Source organism: Microtus ochrogaster, chromosome 2, assembly GCF_000317375.1.
Source record: "Microtus ochrogaster isolate Prairie Vole_2 chromosome 2, MicOch1.0, whole genome shotgun sequence".
In the NCBI taxonomy this organism is placed as follows: Eukaryota; Metazoa; Chordata; class Mammalia; order Rodentia; family Cricetidae; genus Microtus; species Microtus ochrogaster.
In genome coordinates this window covers 79,908,922-79,917,060 of record NC_022010.1, presented here as the reverse complement: position 1 = coordinate 79,917,060, position 8,139 = coordinate 79,908,922, and positions in this window count along the sequence as shown.

Here is an 8,139-nt window from a genome sequence, read left to right as displayed (position 1 = left end):
AAAAAAATATTTAATTGGCATGGCTTGCATACAGTTTCACAGATTATGTTCATTATCATTATGATGGGGAACATGGTAGTATGCAGGGAGAGTTGGTGCTGGAGTAGTGTTATATCTTGAAGGCAAAAGGAAGCTGACTGATACACTGGGTGGTATTCTGAGCATGGAAAACTTAAAGCCTGTCCCCACAGGGACATACTTCCTCAACAATGCCATACCCACACCAACAAAGCCACATCACCTACATTGTCACTCCCTATGACAATATGGGTGTTAATTACATTCAAACTACCACCAAGAGCTAATCCCACACCAGAAAAGCTGAGATAAGATACACACACACACACACACCATCACCAACAACAAAATAATAGGAATTAATAATCCCTGGTCATTAATATTTCTCAATATAAATGGACTCAATTTGCCAATAAGAAGACATGGGCTAACAGAATGGATATGAAAACAGGATCTATCCTTTTGCAGCATACAAGAAACATATCTCAACATCAAAGAGTAAAGACATTGCTTCAGAGTAAAGGGGTGGAAAAGATTTCCCAAACAAATATACCTAAGAAGCAACCTGCTATAGGTAAATTATATCAAACAAAATAGATTTCCAACCAAAATTAACCAAAAAAAAATAAAGAAGGACATTTCATATTCATCAAAGGACAAATCGACCAACATGGTATCTCAGGTCTCAAATACAAAGGCTTGTAAAGAAACATTACTAAAACTTAAACACACATTAGTAGTGGGAGACTTCAACACCCCACTTATCCCTGTGGACAGCTCATCCAAGGAGAAACTAAACAGAGAAACAATAGAATGAACAGATATTATGACACAAATGGATCTAACAGATAACTATAGAATGTTTCAACCAAACACTAAACACTAAAAAAATAAACTCTTTTCATCACTGCATGGAACATTCTCCAAAACTGACCATATACCAGTCACAAAGCAAGTCTCAACACATACAAAAAAATTGTAATAACCACATGTATTTTATTAGATTTACATGGATTAAAGTTGGAGTTCAACAAAACACAAAAACTACAAACTGTTAGAAAAGAAACAACTCTCATCTGAATTACCATTGGGCCATGGAAGAAATAAAGCAAGAAATTAAAGACTTCCTAGAACTCAAAGAAGATGAACGCAAAACATACTCAAAAACCACATGATAATCTCCTTAAATACTAAAAAAGCCATTGACAAAATTCACCACTCCATCATGGTGAAGTCTCGGAGAGATCAGGGATAAAAGGCACATATCTAAACATAATAAAAGCAATAAACATCAAATTAAATGGAATGAAAGTCAAAGCAATTCCACTAAAATCAGGAAAAAGGCAAGGTTGCATATATCTATTCAATATAGTACTCAAATTTCTAGCTAGATCAAAATGGTTACAAAAGGAAATCAAAGGGATACAAATTGAAAAATAAGCCAAATTATTACCATTTGCACATGACATGATCATATACTTAAACAACCCCAAAATTTCTGCCAGGGAATCATCACAGCTAATAAACACCTTTAGTGAAAAGCTGGATGCAAGATTATTCGTTATTTTTATTTTATTATTAGTATTATATATTTTATATAATATATTACTTATATAATTATTATAAAAAACCATTAATCCTCTTATAAACAAATGATATAAGAGCTGAGAAAGATATCAGGGAAACATTACCCTTCACTATTGTCACACACAATATACAATATCTTGGGGTAAACTACAACCAAGCAAGTGAAAACCTGTATGACAACAAATTTAAGACCATTAAGAAAGAAATTAAAGAAGATATGAGAATACAGAAGATCTTTCATGCTCATGGATCAGTAGGATGAACATAATAATAATGGCCATCTAACCAAAAGCAATCTCCAGACTTATTGCAATCCCCATAAAAATTCTAATGGCTCTTTACAGACTTTTAAGGAATAATATTTCACTTTATAGATTCAAATCAATCCCCATGAAAATTATAACACAGTTCTTTACAATCCTTTAAAGAAGGATACTCAACTTCATATGAAAAAACATGCAGGAGTTGAGCAGTTTTGTATTTGTTCTTGAATTGGCCAGGTGATAACCAGAACACATTGAAATCCTCTATCCTCCAACTCTTACAGTTTTTTTTTCTCTCATACTCTTCCCAGAAAGATGTTAACTGGGTCTTGGAGAGGATGGTATAGATGCCCTCTTTAGGACTGAGCACAAAGCAGTCACTGATTTGTACTTGGTTCTCAGAGCTTTGACCAGTTATGAATCTCTGTTTCAACCATTACCATTTATAAAAATAAGTTTCTCTGACCAAAACCGAGAGCAGCACAATTACAAGTATGTAAACATAACTATTTAACATGTAATTTAACTATGTAACAGGTAGTGGGAAAATATGTTCATGTAGAATAACACCAGTTTTAAGTTGTGCCCTAGGCCTGTGGCCTCCCTACAAATAGGTTTTGGACAGAAAGTTATGTTATTAGACACCTTTCTCTCTGTGAAATACCTTTCAGCTCTACTCAGAAAGCTATTGTTTATCCCCCAATTATATCACTATTGTATCAGTGAGCATGTCATGCCCAGAAGATGTGTATATAGCATACTGGATCCACAGCAGCTACGATTCTTGATGCTTTTTCCTCCCATCAGCCTGTTTAGTACCTTCTTAAGATATCAAATCCAGCCAGTAAGGAGGAAGCTTCCAACTCAGTTCCAGCTTCACTTACCTATTTCCTGATTCTATAGTGTGTGTTGAATTTAGAAACAGCGCCTTGCCTTTTAAAGAACTATCATCCTTTAACATAACAAAATTTTATAGTGATCATTTTATTGCTAGCATTATTAGACAATTGCTTTCTCTAGCTCTTGACATAAGGCATAAGTAATTTATATTTACTAACAAGAACTATATCATAACTACTTTAATTTTCTGTAAAGCCTTTCACATCCTTTAAGGAATACAATCTCTATGGCAAATGTAATACTACAGTCTCCTGGCTGTCCATATATTGTACTCGGAATCTCTGGCTTATTTAGTTTGGTGGAGTTCTAATTTATTCATATTATTCACTGGGAAACATGGTGTAACCATCATAAGACAGAAGACTCTGGGTCCTTTGAAGAATTGTCTTTTATTCTGGGTAATATTTTGGAAGGAGATGTCTGTGAAGAGTCATACTACAAAAGAGTAAGTGATAATTATTGCAAATTAAAACATACAACAAACTAGGCATAATGATACCTGCTAGTAATTGTAGCATGTGAAAAACTGAAGCAAGAAGACCACAAGTTTGAAGCTAGTTTAGGCTGTAGATTTTGATTCTGTACTAAAATACAGAAAGAGCTAGAGTGATGGCTCAGCCTATAAAACCACTGAGATAGACAACCTGAGTTTTATCCACCAAATCCAAACTGTTAAAAGAGACTCACTGAGGTTGTCTACTTATTTCCCAATGCATGCTGTACCTTTCTCCCCAATAACAAAATACATGTTTTTTGTTTGTGTGTTTGTTTTATTGACCCAGTTATGGTATTTTATTTTTTAATAATGAGAGAGAAACAAAGGGCTTGGATGTGGGTGGGTGGGGGAGGAGGGCAGGATTTACAAGGATTTGGAGGAGGGGAGAAGTGTGATCAGAATACATTATATGAAAAAAGTTTCTCTATAAAAATCATTTATCTATAATTTTTATTAAAAATTTCAGTTAATCCCTCTAAAATAATTTTTGCAATAAGTTCATAATGAATTTCATTTTATAAAATTTACAGAGGATAGAAAAATGAACTGCTTTCATCACAGGGCTTTCTTTGAATCATTTAAGAAGAAATCAAGGAAAGTAACATGTGGAGAGCAAGATATTTAATTCTCAGGACTAAAGTATGAAAGCAAACTTGGATCTGAGTCCTGAAACTATCAGTTAATAAACAGTGCATCCCTTCTTTCTTAAGTCTCCTGTTAACTGATGATATATTCAAATGTAATACTTACAGATATTTTCATCTAGCTTTCACCTGACCAAGAAGTGGGATTAGTGTGGTTTTTTTCTATGTGCATTTATTTCCTCTTGTTCTCCAAGCCGCTGCACCACCCAGTATGAAATTCGTAGTTAATCCATCTAAACCCCTTCCAGTCTGAAAGACACTTGGCTTGGGGTAATTAATCTTGTGTTGACTGCTAGTCTCATTACTCAAAGTGATGGTGCCTTCAGCCCAGTAGAAAGCAGGATTGTGCTGAATAGCAGGAAAATGAAGGATTTGTACCAATTTCTTATTTCCCAGGCCTTTCTAGTCTTATTGACCCTTAATACTCATCGCATTGGCCTCTAAGGCCTTCAGTTGGAACCCAATCAAGACATCTGCAGGTGATTGCAATAGTGGTCCCTATCTGTGACTACAGCATCCCTGGTGAGACTGGGAAAAGTAGTGCTTGAAGAAGTAGCAAAAAAAAAAAAAAATACAGTATGCTTCATTTAGTTCTACCCATACTCAGACACTATATTGATCTTGTGTAAGGAGCAAGATCACAGAAAATCCAGCAGATAAAAATGAGCAAAGAAATAAAACATTAGGAAATGGAAGGTGAAACATTTCTGAGAGAGGACTGAGATAAAATCAGCCCAAATTGCTTCCCACAGTTCACGCCATAACATTTCAGTTTACACTAATAAAAATAAAAAAAACCAGTTCTGCCTATTATGAATAATGCTACTATGAATGTGGTTGAGCAAATGTCCTTGTAGCAAAATTGAGCATCCTTTGGGTATATGCCTAAGAGTGCTATTTCTGGGTCTTGAGGTAGATTGATTTCTAATTTTCTGAGAAACTGTCATACTGATTTACCGAGTAGATGTACACGTTTGCACTCCTGGTGTGGGAGATCCTTCTATGTGTTGCTTTAATTGGTTAATGAATAAAGAAGCTGGTGTGACCTGATAGGAAAGAGTAGAGCTTGGCAAGGAAAACTAAATTGAATTCTGGGAGGAAGAAGGCAGAGTAGAGACACCATGTAGCCCCACCAGGGACAGACATCAGACTTTACAGGGTAAGCCACAGCCTCATGGCAATACACAGATAGAAATGGGTTAAATTAAGATGTATGAGTTAGCCTGAAACACACTTAAGCAATTGGCCTAACAATATTACAAATAATATGGTTTCTGTGTGATTATTATTTGAGTGGCCAGGAACAAACAAGTGGCCTACCTACTACACACTCCCATCTGCAATGGACAATTGTTCCTCTTATTCCACATCCTTTTTAGCATGTTGCTGTCAGTGTTTTTGATCTTGGCCACTTGGACAAATTTAAGATAGTATTTCAGAGTTGTTTTTATTTGCATTTCTCTGATGGTTAAGGATGTCAAACACTTCCTTAAATGTCTTTCAGTCATTTGAGATTCCTCTGTTGAGATTTCTCTGTTTATGTCTGTAAACCTGGAACCAACCTAGATGTCTCTCAAATGAAGATAAGGAAAATGTGGGACATTTACACAATGGAGTACTTACTCAGTAGTAAATAAATGACATCTTGAAATTTGTAGGCAAATGGACGGAATTATGAAAAAAGAAAACCCATACTGAGTGAGGTAACCCAGACCCAGAAAGATGAATACAATGTATTAACACATAAGTGGCTTTTAGACATAAATCAAAGAATAACCACCCTACAGTCGACAACCCTAGAGAACCTAGACAACAAAGAAGACTCAAAGAGATAAATACATGGATCCGCCTAAGAAGGAGAAAAGGACGATTTCTCCTGAGTAAATTGGGAGTATGAGGACTAGGGGTAAAGGGTGGAAAGAAAGTGGAGAGGCAGGAAGGGGAGTGGGGAAAAAAATGTATAGCTCAATGAAAAACAATAAAGTATAAAAAATTTAAAAACAACTTTTTTGAAACAACTCGTGGTTTGGTTTTAAAACAGAACATGAAATTGTACACCTTTTTAGATATTTTAATTGAATTTTTATTTTAGTTTTTCATAAAATACATTTGATACATGCTTTCTCCTCCCCCAACCCATCTCTGATCCTCCCCACCCAATAGAGTTTCTATGTCATTATCAAATCTTATTTCACAGTTGTAATAGTTGTAAGACACAATCAAAGGAAGGAACAGACACTGTGGTTTGTCAAAGTAGATGTAGTTAGTAACAAAGCTGGGATTTAAACAATATTGATGTTTCATTTTATGAATTTTAAAAATTTTCAGTTTCTTCTTCATTATTTGGTGAATACCTGTTGAGATGTCTAGAAAAGGGGATTATGTCCTAGAATGCTATATGTGAGATAAACAAACCAAGGAAATGAAACTTGATAAATTCAGTCCTTACAAAATAGCTTTGTTTCTAATGTCATATCTGTGTTCATTCCAAAGATTAATTCTCTTTTTTTTTCTTTTATTGAGAAAAGGAAAAGAAAAGTATCTGCCTCCTCCCAGCCTCCCATTTCCCTCCCCCTCCTCCCAACCTTCTCCCCCTTCTCCCACTCCTCTCCCCCTCCCTCTCCAGTCCAAAGAGCAGTCAGGGTTCCCTGCCCTGTAAAGTCCAAAGTCCTCCCCTTTCCATCCAGGTCTAGGAAGGTGAACATCCAAACTGGCTAGGGTCCCACAAAACCAGAACATGAAGTAGGGTCAAAACCCCATGCCATTGTCCTTGGCTTATCATCAGCCCTCATTGTTCGCCATGTTCAGAGAGTCCGGTTTTATCCCATGGTTTTTCAGTCACAGTCCAGCTGGCATTGGTGAGCTCCCAATAGATCAGCCCCACTGTCTCAGTGGGTGGGTGCACCCCTCGTGGTCCTGACTTCCTTGCTCATGGTCTCCCTCCTTCCGCTCCTCATTGGGACCTTGGGAGCTCATTTTCTCTTTTTAATCAGAGTTCTTTTTTATTGATTTTTATTGAGTCCTAAATTTTTCTCTGCTCCTCTCCCTGCCTCTCCCCTCCAAAAACATTAATTCATAATATTCATCCATATTCATTACAATATACTCTATACACACATTTCTCCTGCCAACTACCTTAGGTTTAGTTTTCTAAATCCAAAGAATACTGCCCTCATCAAATGTGCTACTGAATTCACCTTGGCGAAGTTAGTTACCATTGTCTGTACATCTTTTCTCAATATATAGATTGCATAAACCATTTGTTATGAAAATAATTCCTACAAGATTAAATCACTGTTATATCCATGTAAACTTACAGCCAGAAAGAAATGAAAGCAGGAGCGGAAAGATTTCTAAATGTCATACAAGAGATAGCATCTTCTATACTGCATGGTTTGCATATCACCAATATATGCATAGATAATTGTGGCAAAATTTACTAATGTCTTTAAATTTCAGAAATTTAAATGAGATGCCTCAAAAGAATACTTGTATTGCTGTTGTCAATAGTAACTGTTATTATTATTATTATTTTCATGATGCTATGTAAACTCAAGTTCTTGCACATACGAGACAAATACCCTATTGCTGAATTACACCCTCTTACCTATTTTCTCTCCTAAAGAAAACACTCACAATCATATTTGACAATACTACAAATTCTATGATGTATGACAGAGATGAGTGGATGAAAATAGGTCCATATCTATAATCCAGTTCCTCTACACTTTGAAAAGTCAATTTCTTGTCTCTAGGGGTTGACTCTGAGACTAAGCTTTCCTTGGAATGACTCAAGTCATTCAGACTGGGAAGCCTTTTTCCGTCTAACCCTTAATATCTTCATTGTTAAACAAAGATCAGGACCTCAGTGCTGTACTAAAAAGCTTCCTTTTACACCTGAGAATTCAAATAAATAGATTTTAAGGTGTGCAGAGACCTTAGATGTGACACTCACAGGTCTCTAATCTGTTAATAAGTTTCTCCATGGCAGCTGCAGCTTGCAGTTGGCTGCCATTTGGAGTAATAGTTTACCTTCTCTTCAACCACTGGGACACCTCAACTTGCTTACTAGGAACTTTCTAAGACAATTTTTTTTTTTTGGTTTTATTACAGGCATATTCTTAAGTGCTTTTTTTTTCTTTCTGTTTTTTGAGACAGGGTTTCTCTGTGGCTTTGGAGCCTGTCCTGGAACTAGCTCTGTAGACCAGGCTGGTCTCGAACTCACAGAGAT